General features: G+C 45.4%; 1 long non-coding RNA gene across 1 annotated transcript in view; it reads right to left on the bottom strand.

Moving 5' to 3' along the window:
- Window positions 1-15,518, bottom strand: part of LOC112548252 — a 33,866-nt gene extending 18,348 nt beyond the window's left edge. The window contains exon 1 of the long non-coding RNA XR_003092076.1: window positions 15,445-15,518. This is a non-coding gene — a long non-coding RNA (uncharacterized LOC112548252). The remainder of the gene's footprint in view (window positions 1-15,444) is intronic.
- Window positions 15,519-16,849: the final 1,331 nt, after the last annotated feature.

Raw genomic sequence — 16,849 nt, 5'->3', positions numbered from 1 at the left:
GAGGAGCCACAGGAGAACCTGCAGCCGCCCAGCTGTGCCTGCCTGTCCCCGGCCGATTCAAATCTCCGAAACACCGTCAAAACTCTGCAACAGATTCAGCCGAATTGAAATGGAGCAGTGATTCGAAACACCAAAACAAATCACTGTCCTCTGAAATGGCCGAATCTGAAATCAAAATGAAACATAGCCATTTTGCACAGCCCTATTTAGCACCCTCATTCCCCAGCTATCCGCTGTCTCTGTCTATATGTGTGATTCAGTGCAAGCAAGTACTCCACTGTAAGATAGTACTGTCCCCAACAGCACTATCTTACAGCAGAGTTAAATAATTTCCTGTGCCCTAATACCAGCACACAAGTAGATGGTAACACTTTACTACAGGGTTAATTAGTCTGGTCTGCTGAAAAGCACACATGTAGATGCGCCCAATGTGGATGCACTCACTAAAACCTTTGTACCTTCTGAGCCTCTAGGACATGCTGCTAACAAGAAAAAAAATTCTCCAGTTTGTAGTCCCAAGTAAAATTAATAAGAGATAAGGAACATGGTAATTGTACCCCAGGGGAGAAAAGTTGATTTTTAAATATACTAAGATATAGGCATGAATGTACATAAGAATATGACAAATGGAAGGAAATATCATATTTACTGGAATCCAAGACAAGGTTCTCCACCCCCACTCCATTTAACATGGAGGAAAAAAGCCCTCATCTTGGATTCAAGTGCAAGGCTGCAAGTGGGGTGGGTGGCTGCAGCAACTTAAACTCCAGGACTGATCTAGGATAGGGACTATGGCTACTGCTTTGGCACACCCACCCCCCATCTTCCCCCAAGATCTCTGTCCCCCTGTCCATCCCCCCGCCACAACCTTCCACACCTGCTGCTGCCACCACCTCCCCACTGGCTCCAGCAGAGCTCTGGAACTACTCCAGTCCAGGGCACAAAACACAGGGTTGCTCCAGGCCCAGCCCAGTCTGGTAGCAGCAATAGCAGTGGTAGCAGCTCTGGCCTGGGCTTTTGCTCCAGGGCCCAGCTGGAGCTGTTGCCAATGCAAAAACTGCCACCAGGCTGGGCTGAGGCTGGAAGAACCCCATGCTGTATGTCCCAGGCTTGACTCGGGCCTCAGGCTTGCTGGAGCCAGTGCCAAAAGGAAAGTAGCAGGAATGGGGGGAAGCCAGAGGGGGCAGGAATGGAGGAGGAAGATGCCAGGAGGTACAGGCATGAGCGGGAGACAAGTTGTTGGGTGGTAAGGCCTGGAGCACACAGGCCGGGGTAGGGGAGGGGGAAAGCAGCAGGGGGGCAAGTGGTAGGGGCTATAGGTTGCAAGGGGCAAGATGTGGGGACAAGGAACAGAGGATAGGCTGCTTGACTACCCACTGCCTGACCTCCACTGCCCCCACCACCACCTGCCACCCCACTGCCTACCTACCTAGTGGCTCTCCTACTCCTGGCCCCACACCATCTGCCTCCCTGCCGCTACCTTCCCAGCTGCAGTGGTGGGGAGGACAAATTTAAATTACGCCCCCCCCCCACAATATTTAGATTCTAGACATGAAAAATTATAACCAATTTATACATTTTCCATGTCAAGAATCTAATTATTCGGGGTTTATCTTAAATTCAGAGTCATCTTGGATGAGGATAAATATGATAAAAAGGATGTTACACACATCCACCAACATAGGAAATCGTTCCTAGCCATTATTTATAAAAACATATATTAATTTATAATTAAGTGGCAATGTGTCAACCTCTCAATGGTTCTTTTTTTCATCTAGTGGCCCTTGAAGAGCTCTCTGACAGAGCCCTGTCTCATTTTACTGTGTCAGCTCTAACTAGTTGTTAGTTTAGAAATATCTCCTTAGTGCCAGCCATCTATAAGAGTCCAGTTCTCTAAGGAAGAATACATCTCAATAACCAGTCCATTCTGATCTTTTTGTTATTGATAGGCAGAAAAAGAAACACTCAGTTTTAATAACAAGACTTCCTTTCATGAAAAGATAGAAGATTTTGAAGAATAAATAATTCATGGTCCTCCAAGCTCTGAGAATAAATTTGTTCCTTTTCTGTGTTGCTTTCCTTCAAGATCTGACATCTTAGGAAAGGGGTGGGAGAGAGGCAGACTTCTCTCTACTTCTGTGGATATAAACATGCTCAATGTTTCGTTCCCCCTTGCAACAAAATCATAAGATCAATAGACAAGAGCTGAAAAGCTTTTCCCAGCAGGCAGACACAGTGCCATCTAAATGTTCTCTCAAAAGATATAATCTCACAAACAGTAACAACAAAGGAACATTCAAGCATCTGGTAAGTGAGCATGCTCAAAATAATCTTACGCAGGGATGAGACCACAATAAGCCATCAAATTAACTGAAATAGGTCACATCAGTGGTTGGTTTTATCCCCACTCTTAAGAAGTTTAGATAAAACTCCAAAGGATTGTTATGACAGTTTCTCTAAACAAGGAAAAATAAGTTGTACTCCATGCTGCAGTGTACACTTTCCACTAGACTGAGTTTGATTTACATGGGCCAAAGGCAGTGTAAACTTGGTTGGTGTAGTTACCTGTTTTGGTCAATGCCAGAGAACAAGGAGACAATCTATTTATGCACACAAGTCAACCTAATTGTGGAGGGTGGTAGAGGAGGAGGGTGGACTGAATTCTCAGTTCAGTTTGGACAAACATCCAAAACTCAGATTCTAAAGGATTTGCCTGACTCCTTGTTGTTTAGCAAGTTGTATTAGAAGTCTCCATGTAGCAGGTTCTCTGAAGCATTTACCCAGGAAGTTGAATAAAGTATCCTCCATCCCTCTTCCTGACTGTGAAGGATTATTACCTAAACTAGGAGTTCTTGGAAACCCAAAAAATATATATTTACTGACAATCTGGAAGCTTTTTTACTGACAGCCAAACTTTTTTTACTGATATATGTTTTACATCATGTAAATATAACTCTTTTGCCAGTCCCTGCCCTGTTACCAGGTCCCAGTTAAAAGGACTGGGTTCAAATTTAGGGTTTTAATATCAGCAATAGTAAAATTATAAAAGTTGAATACAGACCCACCAGTATTACAGACACCCTGGATCACAGCAGCAATAGGACACGCATGAGAAAATGCTTTCTGCAGGGTGCTGAGCACCTACTTGGACACCCGTTGGCACTGCTGCGCTCCATCTGTCAGAGCTTCAGTCAAGCTGTGGCTGCTTAGTGTTTTTACTGACACTAATTTTTTTACAGAGTTTACTAATAGCCTTTTTAGCTGGATTTTTTTACTGACAGTTGGCAACCAGGGGCAGTGGCTTGCTGGTTTGTTATGTTGGCTTAGCTCTTGAACCCGTGGGGTGAACACTGCCGCTGCTTGCACTTTTTATTCTCCTGCCACTGATTTTAGTTGCCAATGGCAACCAAAGATCCCAAATTCAGTTGGCAAGGGATCACAGAAAGCAAATAACAGCAGCATTTACCCCTTGAATTCCAGAACTGTGCCAACATAGAGACTCCAGCAGCCATATTACTGAGTCCAATGGGCTGCCAGTTGGACAGCCTTGCCCTGAACAAAAATTTCCTAATGCTTTGTTCAACCAAATTACTAATAGGGCATTCAACACTTTAAGTGCTTCCACAGTGTAAACACAGATAGTTTACCATTAGGAATCACAGAATAAAAAATAAATAAATGCAGGCCCATACATTAGAGTAGTGCTCTTCAAAAATATATACTAAAATGTATGTTTTTTTAGGAGACCAGAGATGCATTAAAAATAACAATCTATAGGCTAAAGAGTGAGTAATATAATTTGAAACTTTTAGCTGACCTAGTGTAGGATAACGTTCAGGCTAGAGGGGAAAAAATAAAATGGATGGTATTTTTATATAAGTAATATAGTCATTATATTTACACCTTGCTGCTGCAGTAAATTATTTTCTGACAACTGAAGCTATAAAAAATCATTGCCAATATTTTTAATGACTACAAATGTTATTGCTCCTAATCCATCTCAGTAGAATCTGAATATTCTCCAGAGATGATTGATTAAACAAATGCAAGATAATGCCATTGAGGGAACAGTCCACCATAAAAGCCAGCCCTCTGTTTCCAGACTGACTACATCAGTGTGCCCAGTACCCATAAGAAGAATTCAACCACAGCTTCTCCAAACAATATACACTAAGAGAAACAGTAAAGGAAAAATAACTGTTTCAAGTGCAAATATTTTGCTTGGGCAGATGTTATGGTACATTCCACTACATGGAAGGTAAAATACAAAGGAAAAACACAAAAGAGGTCATCTACAGAATCAGCTTTTACCAGGAAATCATCTTATCAGCAAGATTTATGAACACAAATTCTGATCCATTACCAAAATGGCACTGAAACACATTTATACAGGTATGGCAGCTGCAAAACTAAAATGGTTTGCTGACTTAAGGAGTTAATGACAGGTTCATGTGCAAGTGTGTGTGGTATAGGAATGGAAGTGATTTTTTTTCCTATTATTTCTCGTCTTTTGTTGACTGAACAGCAAGAGGGAAAACCAGCAACATAATATTGAGCTTCTTTGGCTCAATGCACTATACGCATTATTGATCTGGTATCATAGAGTGCATTCAGCAATGTTTGCTTCAGTAACTTTTAGCCATAACAAAATAAAAAGATAGAGAAGTGAAATTCCAATAGCAAAAATCTCCCATTTTCTTCTTACCTTGATATACAAGTAAACAGACATATCATATGTTGTTCTGTTAGGCAACCTCATCTGAGAAAATATTGCTCTATTTCAAAGTCAGCATAATAGGGCACATGACCAGGCTTGCCATCCATAACACTGAACCGAAGAAAAAGAGAAAACAGTACTAGCGGTGCTATTGTACCAGAAGCATTGACGTCCACATCAGCAAAACACACAAGAGGAAAATTTGAGAAGCAAATAATGATTCCACGTGTACTCGTTACTTAGTAAGAACTAGGATTTCCCCCTATTAAAGCCTAAGGGAGGAGTGAGTAGCGGCAATATCCAAAAAACATGTAATGCCACGTGAGGAATTTTCTAAGGCTACGTAAAGACAGTCAAAAAAGCCCGAGGCAGAATCGATCCAATCTACGCAGGTTTCTCTAAACTGCATAGATTAGACATTTTGCAGGTGGAACTCACATTCACTCTTCAACTGGGGGAGGCAAGAAGATGGCTGCACTGGCCAAAGCCAGGGTGGGCAGGTGGTTCTTTCACATGCACTAGAGGGCACCTGGGCATAGCTAAGCAGCTGTGCCACACCTCACTGGCTGTCAGGTACACGCTTCCCCTTCACTGCTCTGTCATCCATCAGACAGCTGGCAGCGGCTTGCAGGCAACAGAGGGAAGTGATCTCATCCCACCCAGCAGCATTGGGGCCCTGGGCTTTGTCTGGGGTGGGGGGTCCACCCAAGGCAAAATAGAGAAAGGGCTTGCAAGCTGCTGAGGGGATGCCATGCCAATGGTGCACCCCACATGCCTGACTAGGTCGGGGGGCACAGAATATCCCTGCCCTGCACTGAGCCCTGGGACCCTGCACTGCCGTGGCTCCAGAAAGGGCTCAAAGGATTTCTCCCCACCTCAGCCAGCACTACCTCCCATGCAGCTGCAGGGCTCCAGTCCATGGGGAGGGGAGCAGCCATGCCTGCATGGCCGCAGAGGCTGGGGGGGGGGGATTCTAGCACCCGGGGGGGGGGCACCAGCCATGCCTGCATGGCCGCAGAGGCTGGTGGGGTGTGATTCTAGCACTGAGATGGGGGATGGGGGACACTGGGTCCCTCTGACAGGTTAAACTGGCAGTAGCCCCTCCACCACCCCTCTTCCCACACTAGAATCGCCCCCTGCAAGGCACTGCACTCACAGGGACATGGTTGTTCCCCCTTCTCTCACCAGGCAGGGGTGATTCTAGTGCAGGAACAGGGGCAGAGCAGCGGCTGCTTGCAGCTCAGCCCAGCACAAGGACCCGCTGCTCCATCCCGTCCCACATCCTTTGCCTCTGCTCCTGCACTAGAAGCGCCCCTTTCCAGGCACTGCAGCCACAGGGGCATGATTTCCCCTCTCCCGTACTGGCTGGCAGGGAGACTCCTCAAAACCCTTCCCAGAGCCACTGCAGCACAGGGTCCTGGGGCTCAGGACAGAGCAGGGATACTGTCTCCCAACCCAGACGGGAATGCAGAATACATCAATGACACCACATCCCCCCAGCAGCTCACAAGTGCCACTCTCCCCTGCCTCTGTCCTACCTGCCTAACAGCTGGAGTTGGGGTGGCCCAGCTAGGAGCAGCCAAACCACATCTCCCTGCAAGGGGGTCTCATGGGGGCTGCACAGGCAACAGGGATACCAGTGGAGAGTTACCTACCTTGATTCACAATTGGGCCCGGCACTGATGTTTGATGCAACAGTCCAACCTAACTCAAATAAACCCGGATCCATATAGGATCAGACTTATCTACCATTTTGAAACCAGTCTATGTGCCTCGAACTTCTGTTTTGTTACCATTTTTTGACCACCTAAACCGGAAAAAGTCCAATGTCTGTTCCTAGCCTAAGGGCCTGGACACATGACACATAAACAATAGTGAAGGTTTGTTTTTGCACATCAATATAAAGTACACCAGAAGCTAAATCAGAGAGAAGGCCAGTCGCCCGGGGTAACTGCTGTAATATGTTGTCTTACAGCATGTCACCAGTATAAACTACATCAACACTCACCATGCTGATATACTACACTAGGGGCAGGCAATTATTTCAGGCTGCTTAATGAGGTTTGGTGAGCTTTAGAGGGCCGGATTGGTAGTCCCACCTCTTGGCAGTTGCCCTGCCCCCTGATTGCCATCTTGAGACCAGAAGTCCCACCCCCAACCCCTGACCTTTGCCACCAGAAATCCCTCCCTTTGTCCTCCAGAAATACTCCTTTGGGGGGGGGGGTTTGCCATCTTAGAACCAGAAAAAAAACGAATCATACAGTGAAGTCAAGCACCTACTATAAAATATTTTCATTTTATTTATTATGACACAATATTTTTGTCATGATTTGTGTTTGCATACTGTATATAGAGGTGATTGCATAATAACTCAAAAATAAACTCTTACTCTTGTATATTTGTGTATATGGTAGGGTGTCGGTTTGTGTGTATGATGGGGTGTGGGAGTGTATGAGGGGGTTGTGGCTGTGTGTGGGGGGCAATAGGGTAAGTTGGGAGGGTGTATATGTGGGGGGGTTGTGAGGATAGGGAGTGGGTGTGTGGCACTTGTGGGATGTGAGGGAGGGTGGTGGGGTTTGTGGACTCTTCCCCCAACAGCGTACAGCCCCCATAGGCAGCAGTAGCAGTAGCAGTAACAGCAACAGGTGGGAATATTCTTGGTGCTCATGCCCAGCAATGTGCAGCTTCAGCCAGCGTTGCACATCGAGGCAAGGAGCACAGCCTGGCCATCCCACCTCTATCACCAGGGCTCCCCACCATGCACATGCAACTCCCGCACTCGTGCACCATCAGAGGGAAGCTCCACACTCTACAGTCATCTGCCTTCTGTGCTTCCTGTTGCACAGGTCCCGGGACTCCACAGGGAAGCAGGGGCCGGGTCTCCCCTCCACTTCCAGTGGAGTCCTGGGACCAGCGCATGGAGCTTCCCTCCAGTGGCATCTGAGTTGCACACATACGGCAGGGAGCCCCACCAATAGAGGCAGGTCAGCTGGGCTGTGCTTGCCACAACATTCAGTGCTGGGTGGAGCTACATGCTGCCAGGCACCACTGCCCCAAGTGCCCCCGCCTGCTGCTGCTGCCAACACCTGCAGGGGCTGTGCACCATTAGGGAAGTATGGGGGGGTCCCTATGCCTCCCCACCTTCCCTCACACCCACATCCTACCCACCCAATCTCTGCACTGCCGCCAGCCCCAGCCCCACGCTCCCACCCAACTGCAGCACCCCTGCCACCCCTGCCCCCACCACTTCCCTATCTGCTGCCAGGAGTGAGCAGGATGCCGCTGATGCCAAGAAGGCCTGGAAACTGCACGCTGGCCAAGCTAGGTCCTTCTGCCCATGAGGGTGGGAGTGAGGTGCAATAGGGTATGTTGGCAGGGGGGGTTGTATAGTGGGAACCTAACTCCCACCCTCATGGGCAGAAGGTCTGAGTGGGGTACAATCCATTGGTGGGTGTCCACAGGCTGAAAGAACGTGCCTGGCAGGCCAGATTCAGCCCACAGGCTGTATTTTGCCCACCCTGTACTACACAGTGCCAGTACAGTTAAGTACTCTGCACATACCAGCAAATTACTGCTCTGAGTAGGGATGAAGGAGCAAAAGTAAATTCTAGATTGATTCTTGAGGTCAAGGCTGTCCAATGAAGCAGCCAGGGGTTATATGCCCTGTGTAACTTGTATTAAGACAAGCTATGGCCCCTCCACACATGCTGTACCAGGTACCCACCCAGCCAAAGGCTCACCCTCAACTCCCCTTTCTGTACTGTATTGCACTGCCTCACCCCCTCAAGCAAGGGTAGTCAACAAAAGCCCAAAGAGTCCAATTGATGTTGCAGCCAGAGCAATGGTGAAGAATGGCAGCTGGGGGACTCTGAAACTTAACCCCTCGTGGGCTGCATGCTTGAGAAAACTGACCAAGCCCTTTGCTTCCCAACCCCCCCCCCACCCCACCCAAAAAAAACAAACTGATAGGACACCAAACTGCTTTGTGTTTAGACTGGTATATTGACTATATAAGTCTTTTTCTCTCCTTCACTTGAACGTTTCAAAAATAAATTGACTATGTAAATATGAAAATTTTCTTCGATTCAAGTTTGGTTCCTCTTCCTTGCTTCCCTTCAAGTAAATTTTAAGTCCTGAATTTCAACAATTAGAATAAAAATATATTTTTTAAAATACCTAGAAACCTCAAGTAGAAGTATTATGATGATAAAGTCAACAATGATCAATACTGGACACTTCCCAACTGTTACACATACTTTGAATGCATAATGCCTTTCAACATCAGGGAGTAATTTTCTCTGGGTATTCGTCTGAATTTTCTTTTCAGGTATCACAGCAGGAGAATCTTCTTCAGCCTTTCATAGTAGAAGAGGACTCCTCCCTGCTTAAAACTTTGTTAACTCTCTCCTGATCATTTTTAACCCACACCTCCAGCATATCCCTCTCATAGGAAGCCATTTGCAATAGTATAATCAATCACTAAGCTCCACCTGTTATGTCAGTAAATGTTCAAAGATATTCCTACTCCTCAGGGTCTTCACTGGATAAGAATCCTTTTTAAAAGGTTGTTAAACAAAAAGAACAGCTTAGATCATCCACTGCCTCTAAGTGTCCAAATGTCATTTACTTGGGTTTTAGACATCCAGGTCACTGAATGTGCCAGGTGGAATAAGATCACAGGAGCCACAAAACTCCTGACACTCTTTATGCACTTCTTGCAATCTAATTTAATCTGGGCAATGCATAAATTCCACTTTCCTTAAATTAAAAATAAAAATAAAGAACACACCATGCCAAGCTGTTTGTCACAGGGATGGATGGAGGAGGAAAAGGGCCTACCTACCTTTGGCCCAACAGCCTAGTGACTAAGGTACTTGCCAAGAAGAGGGAGACCTGGCTTCTAGGCCCTCCTTAGCCATGAGTGAATTGAACTCACAGATATACCTCCCAAGAATTTCACTCACCACTAGGCTAGGCAGAGCTTCTCCATGCCTCCTATTAAAGTTGGGACACTTAGTGGAAAGGAATGCAAGAGTCCTCATAGAGGTCAAAAGGAAATCAGGCAAAATGGAGCCCAACTACCATCTAGTGAGAAGAACTCCATCCTGGAGGGAAGGAAACCCTGGAGTCTAATCCCTGTTCCCTGAGATGTTTATGTATTTTACATTAAATAGTCATTGAGTAACATTATTCATAAACAATCCATGAACAGGAAGAAGCCCAAACTAAGATCAGGTTCATATAAATTACTTATTATTCCTCAATTTGAATGGTTTATGTGCATGCTGTCAGGATACCATTGGTGATGCTGATCTCCTAATCACCTAATTGTTACAAGAAAGAGACAGCCGACTTCAATTCTTAGTGACAAAAAGCTTGGCCAGGTTTGTTGTCTATAAATAAGCCTAGATACTAACATCCATTACCATCTGGTCCATGGTGCTAGTCAGCTCATTTGCAGGCATGGTATAGGCATATACATAACCCACATAATACTTTATACTGGGCTTGAAGGGTTAAGAGTTCCCAGGTCTTTTTTTATACACCCATCAGAATAACTTCATGTTTACAGCATATACTTCCTAGTTCTCACCAGTTGCTAAAATATTTTAAGTGGCATCATCCACATCCTAATTCTTACCAATTAGTGCACCCTTCACACCAGATAGGAAAACCCATTTGCCAGGTCCCTCTAATCTTTATTTTGGTGTTCTCTCCTGATCTTACCAATGGATTCTCTATCTGTTGGTCTTGGAGGCATCTCTAAAAATTAACAAGGTCCTTTTCCAGCATTTCCACTGTGCGGGCCGGGCGCGAGCCGGGCCCTTTTTTGTGCTGCACGCGGGCTGTGGCCAGCAGCCCGGGCACGCGGGGTCGGAGAGAGGGCACGTCAAGCTAGAATTAGGCGCAGACTCGTAGCAGTAGATTTAAAGATTGTTTACTTACACCGGAGATGGTTGCGGTGCAGGCTGGAAAACTTGTTTGAGTTGCGGTTACAGACAAAAACAACACGAACGATCACATGGAGTTTGCTAGGCTCCACGGAAACAGAGCTCCGGATGCTGTGGACAAGCACGCCACCAAAATAGGAACTTCGTAGATACGTCTTATTAACTTATCGCTCGAAAACGGGAAGAGGTGGGCGATGGATCAGGTCGCCAAACTCCTCTGAATCTCACACAGGGTTTCTGTTACCCTGCCGTGTACCCAGAGTCCCCACGAGATGGATGTGGAGTCCTCTTCGGCTTGGGCGGAAACCGCTCAAGCCTCTTATACGGCTAACAGGCCAATCGTTAGCCGCCACGTGGGAATAATTTAGAACTAGCCAATAGCAGGACACAAATTTGCATGCGGGTGGCGGGAACTCCTTTGCACCGTGCATTTCTCTTGCAACTTGAGCAATGCACTCTGCAAAGGAAGCTGCAAATAGGCGGGAAACTCTTCCTTGCACCGGGGTTCTCCTCTGCAGCAGAAAACTCTACCATGCAATGAAGCTGCAATTTGGCAGGGATAATTCTAGTGCCGAAGCACACACAAAATCATACCTTTGGGTTATGACATCCACATGCCTAGTTTTGTATTCACAGGAGTCTGCTTGGGTTCATACAGCTAGCAGGGCCTCTGTGTGATTTGTTTACACACTGATTTATGGTTGTATTAATTCATACTTCAGCAAGACCTACAACCTACTCTTAAAAAATTTCATAAACAGCCACCAAAGACAATGCTCAAAGTATCAAAAGTGCCCTAGCTTGCCACAGATAAAGTAGGGGAATGACAGCACTGTCAAGGTTCTGTCACTGCAAGGAAAGGAATATTATTATTAGTGATTAGTAGTAGTAGTAGTAGTTAGTATAAAGTTATTAAATGTTTATTAAACAAATCAGATCCTCTCTGTTTTGTTTCTCTAATTGTCTAACTGTTTCCGAGGTCAAGTCAAGACTGGAAAGTGTTTGGTTGCTCTGTTGGAAGTCTTGGAAGTATTAAATAATAAGAAATGGCAACAGTCTGAACAGACTAGAAGTTCAAGACTTGCAACAACATGCTTTCCCTGCAATGTAAGAAAATTAAAGGAATAATTCTGGTAAATTTACCAAAATCAAAGAAGAAATCTAGAGTATTTCTCAAGAATGGCATAAGACTGTAGAAAGTTTCCTCTTTAAATGGAGGAATCAGTTTAGCCTAAAACTATTATTGTTGTTGCTTAATATAAAAATGTTTTGAAGTATTTTTCTTTCCTTATAATTTTCAGCTTTTTTTTGGTAAAAAGCTATTTATGAAAAGAGAAGGTAGAACTAAACTCTTCTTATAAATAGCATAATGCTAGTTTTATAAACACCTTTGGGGGAGGTAATACATGCACTTAGCTTTTAGTGTGTCACGGCAGATCTAAGAATAAACTTGTTTTGTAATTTCTTTCCTCATGTTCAGACCAATCCCTTAACTTCAATGAAAGTTTGGGATGTGCAAGGGATTCAGGCCTGGGCCTCCAAAGCCTGCTCTTTATACAGATCAGTAATTAAAGAGGGAGGGAAAGCAGTCTAACATGACCACCCTTGAAACTTGCTATTAAAATATTTAAGAAAGAACAGTGAGAACCCTTGCCCTGGAGCAAAATATACAAACAAAATAGAGGTTATTTTATAGCAGCAGTTTTGTTAATTAAATTTTCCTTCCAAAAAGCATATCAGAGGGATTTCGAGATGCAGTTGGTTCTGGGAGACAGCAGCACTAGCTCATTAGATGTTACTGCAGGCTTTAGGCACATTTCCAGTATATCCTTTGGTTGCATATAGCGCAAGTGCACTCGATTGATACTTTCTGTATGACGTTCAAAAAAAAAAAAAAAATCAACAAATGATGATGGTAATAAAGGAAGGTGAGAAGATGTACCAACTATCAGTACACCTGTATAAGTGGTATTAATAGTACATGCAATTAAAAGGATATTATTTTACAGCTGTTGTCTCTGTGTATGAAGCAGTATGTCTTTGGTCAGTACATCAAAGATTGCATAAAAGCCTCGTTGCACAAGTCAGAGAAAGGCCAAAGACATCTGCAGTCCATTTGCACTCTGGACAAAACTGACAAAGAAAAAGTAAGTTATGCAACAGATATACACAATGCTTACTGGCTATGAAGTAGGTTTTCACTGTAAAGGAGATGCTGGTTAGAGTATTCTCATCCTAAACATCAAAGAGCTGGAATGTCTTGTAATTCCCCATGACAGAATTGCTCTCCCTGCTTCTACTTGTGCAACACAATACATTTAATGCAGGGCTCTAAAACAATGTCTGGAAATATTTCCTCATAAGAGCATTCCATTCTTATTGATAATATTCAGGAAAAATAAAAAAAACCCTGAACTTTGGAGTACTACTTTCTGTGCCTATTCCCAATGAAGAAAATAGGCACAACAGAATTTGTCTCCATTACACCTCTTTGTTCAGGTCTGTGCCTTCCCCATAATCTGACTATTCTGTGAAGTAGTTTGCAAAACTGCAGAAGAATAATTCCTAACTATGCCTGCAATATCAGAGAAATATGCTGCTTAACATTTAAACTGTGACTATAAAGACACACAGAGAATCATGCTATCTAAATAACTCAGTCCAAACACATATACTAAGCTAGTTACATCTCACCATTATTACTGGAAATGAGTAATCTGCCTACATTTTCTTTTCGTCAAGTTCTTCACCTCATCATCATCAGAGTGAATCTACCAACAGCTCTCATTTATGATAAATATTCTATCTTCTCTATACTGCAGCATCTTCATTTTTATCAGTGGACAACACAATGGGGGAGTGATGCTCTCAGATGGACATTGAGAAAAAGAAAACAGAAAAATTAAGTCAGAGTGCTACTGGTTCTTCTGAAACACAGCAGATCTACGACTGGGATCTAAGATTAGAAGACTGGGAACACTGGAAGATGATTACACTAATACATAACATACGCAGGGTAGACATTTTCAACCTTGGGTCAAGACCCACTCCACTGAAATCAAAATTGGGCCCCTTTATCCGCAACATATTTTAGACAAAATAATTCCGTGTAGCGTTTTTGTGTTTTCATCATTTCTCCCATACCTTTTTCATAAGGTGTTAAAATCCCTCAATCTCCACTTGTCTGTAAGATGTTGCATGCATTACACTTAGGCCCCTGGCAGATCACAGAATCATAGAAAATTAGGGTTGGCAGGGACCTCGGGAGGTCATCTAGTCCAACCCCCTGCTCAGAGCAGGATCAGCCCCAAATAGATCATCCCAGCCAAAGCTTTTTCTAGCCGGGTTTTGAACCCTCCCCACCAAGGATGCAGCTTCTACCACCTCTGGGTAACCTGTTCCAGTGTTTTACTACCTTCCTAGTGAGAAAATTCTTCCTAATATCTAACCTCAACTTCCCTTGCTGCAACTTGAGACCGTCGCTCCTTGTTCCATTATCTGCCACCACTGAAAATAGCCTAGCTCCATCCTTTTTCGAACCCCACTTCAGGTAGTTGAAGACTGTTATTAAGTCTCCTCTTCTCTAGACTAAATAAGCCCAGTTCTCCCAGTCTTTCCTCGTAAGTCATATGCCCCAGCTCCTTCACCATTTCATTGCCCTCCACTGGACTCCCTCCACATCCTTTCTATAGTGGGAGGCCCAAAATTGAACACAGTACTCCAGATGTGGCCCCACCACTGCTGAATAGAAAGAAATAAAATTACTTCCCTAGACCTACAGGCAACACATCTACCAATGCAACCCAGTATGTCATTACCCTTCTTGGCAACTAGGGCATACTGCTGGCTTATATTCAGCTTATTGTCCACTGTAACCCCCAGGTCCTATTCTTCACAGCTGCTTGTGGCGAGGTGGGCATCTCTCACTAGCTGCAGCTAGCTCCCCACCTGCCTCTGGGCACGCCGCCCACCTGTCTCACCCACCATGCCTTGTTGGTAATTAATAAAATTGTTAACTAAGGCGGGAGGCTGCCCATTGTTGCACCCAAATATTGGGGGAGCTATTCACGGTTCCATTCCATCCCTACACCGTGGCCCAAGCCTCGCAGATGGCATCTCAGGCAGTTAGCTAAACCCTCGCCTTTGCCCATTATCTGTCGTCCCCAACCGTGGGGACCTTCAGCTTCCGTAAGCCCTGACCCTGTCCCAGGCCCAGTTGGGACCCCGAGCTTCTGCACTCATCGTGGGCATCCCTTGCAGTGGGCCCCTGGCCCTTTTGACCCTCAGGTCCTGGCCCCAACATTGACCAGTTGAGTCCCTCAGTGGGGTCTTCACCTCCTGCCTGCACTTCTGGAGTGGGGTTCCCCATTCCCAGGTCAGGTGCTGCTGGGAGCATGCCTGGCCCTGCAGGGTCTCTCCCCAGCTGGCTCAGGTGCTTCCAGAAGCTCTCCTGGCCTATACTCCTCCTTTGATGATATTCCCCTCACACACATCACAACTGGTGCTCCAGGGTCTCACGGGGACTCTCACTGCCCGCTTTAAGCAGCAGGTCATTGTGCTTGGCTACTGATCTTATTCTCAACCCACCTGAAGGTGAGGACTGGGGTTAAGGTGCCCCTACTCGCCTTTCACCAGGGTGGTCACTGGTCTGGCATTTCCTGGGGGCTCCCACACCACTGAGAGCCCCACCAGGCCACCCACTCCCAGCAGGGTGCAGTTTTAGGTCATACCCAGGACCAGGAGCCTCCAAGCCATCCCCTACAGCTCCTCCCTTACCTCCAAGATGATACATGAAGCCTTGCAACCAGGCAATATTGCTGCCTGCCCTGCCAGCAGGAAACTGATCTGATTATAAAGGCAGCCATGGGATCTAAAATGGCTGCCGCAATCAAGCACCTGCTGGCAGCTTGGCTCAGACTGTTAAAGTGGCAGGCACCTTCAGTGCCCTGCCACACTACTGCCCAGCCCGTCAGCCCCCAGCCTGTACCGGTGGCATGGGATTGTTCTGTCCTCAGTGCAGGACTTTGCACCGCTCCTTCTTGAACCTCATGAGATTACTTTTGACCCAATCCTCCAATTTGTCTCGGTCACTCTGAGTCCTAGCCCTACCCTCCAGCATATCTACTACTCCCCCCAGCTTGGTGTCATCTGCAAACTTGCTGAGGGTGCACTCTATGCCATCTTCAAGATCATTGATGAAGACACTGAACAAAACCAGCCCCAGGACTGACCCCTCCTGACTCCACTTGATATCAGCTGCCAGCTAGACACTGAACCATTGATTACTACTCTCTGAGCCCAATGCTCCAGCCAGTTTTCTATCCACCTTACAGTCCATTCATCCAGCCCATACTTCCTTAGCTTGCCTGTGAAAATGTTTCATAGTTTCATATTTTTAAAGATGTTAGGGGCTGGAAGCGACCTTACAAATCATCGGGTTCAGCCCCCCTGCACTTGGGCAGGAAAGACTGCTGGGATCAGATCACCCCATCAAGAGACACTTTTTGAAGATCGCCAGGGTGGATAACTGTACCACCTCTGGGGGGAGCCTGTTCCAAATCCTTGGTACTCAACCTTTAAAGAAGTTTTTCTTTACTTCTAGCTTCAAGCAATCCTCAATCAGCTTGTGTCCATTATTTCTTGGCCTCCCCTGGGGGGCCTTGGTGAACAGATGCTCCCCCAGGCCCTGATGTACACCTTTCATATACTTATAGGCTGCTACCAAGTCCCCTCTGAGGCTTCTCTTCTCCAGCCTGAAGAGTCCCAAGTTTTTTAGCCTCTCCTTGTATGACCTGGTCTCTAGGCCTCTAATCATGCATGTAGCCCTCCTTTGGACTCTCTCAAGCTTGTCCACATCCTTCCTGAAGTGCGGCACCCAGAACTGGATGCAGTACTCTAGCTGCAGTCTCACCAAGGCCAAGTAGAGAGGAAGGATGACATGGAGGAAGATGAATTATTTTATATGTTACCTTCATCAAAAAAGTTCCACCCTCTGACAGATAAATAGAGAAAAAGATTTAAGCACAAATGAATTTGTCTCACTTGTTGATAAAAAATTGTTGATTAAAAAATATTTTCTAATGACTATAAATAATAACTATGAATGTTACCTTTTGAACAAGATATAAAACTTCAGTTTCAAAGAAAATATGTATGAGATGTGAATTGAGAAGTAAGGGAA

This window comes from Alligator sinensis, unplaced genomic scaffold, assembly GCF_000455745.1.
Source record: "Alligator sinensis unplaced genomic scaffold, ASM45574v1 scaffold834_1, whole genome shotgun sequence".
In the NCBI taxonomy this organism is placed as follows: domain Eukaryota; kingdom Metazoa; phylum Chordata; order Crocodylia; family Alligatoridae; genus Alligator; species Alligator sinensis.
The sequence above is the reverse complement of the archived record's forward strand: the minus strand, read 5'-3'. Positions and strand labels throughout refer to the sequence as shown.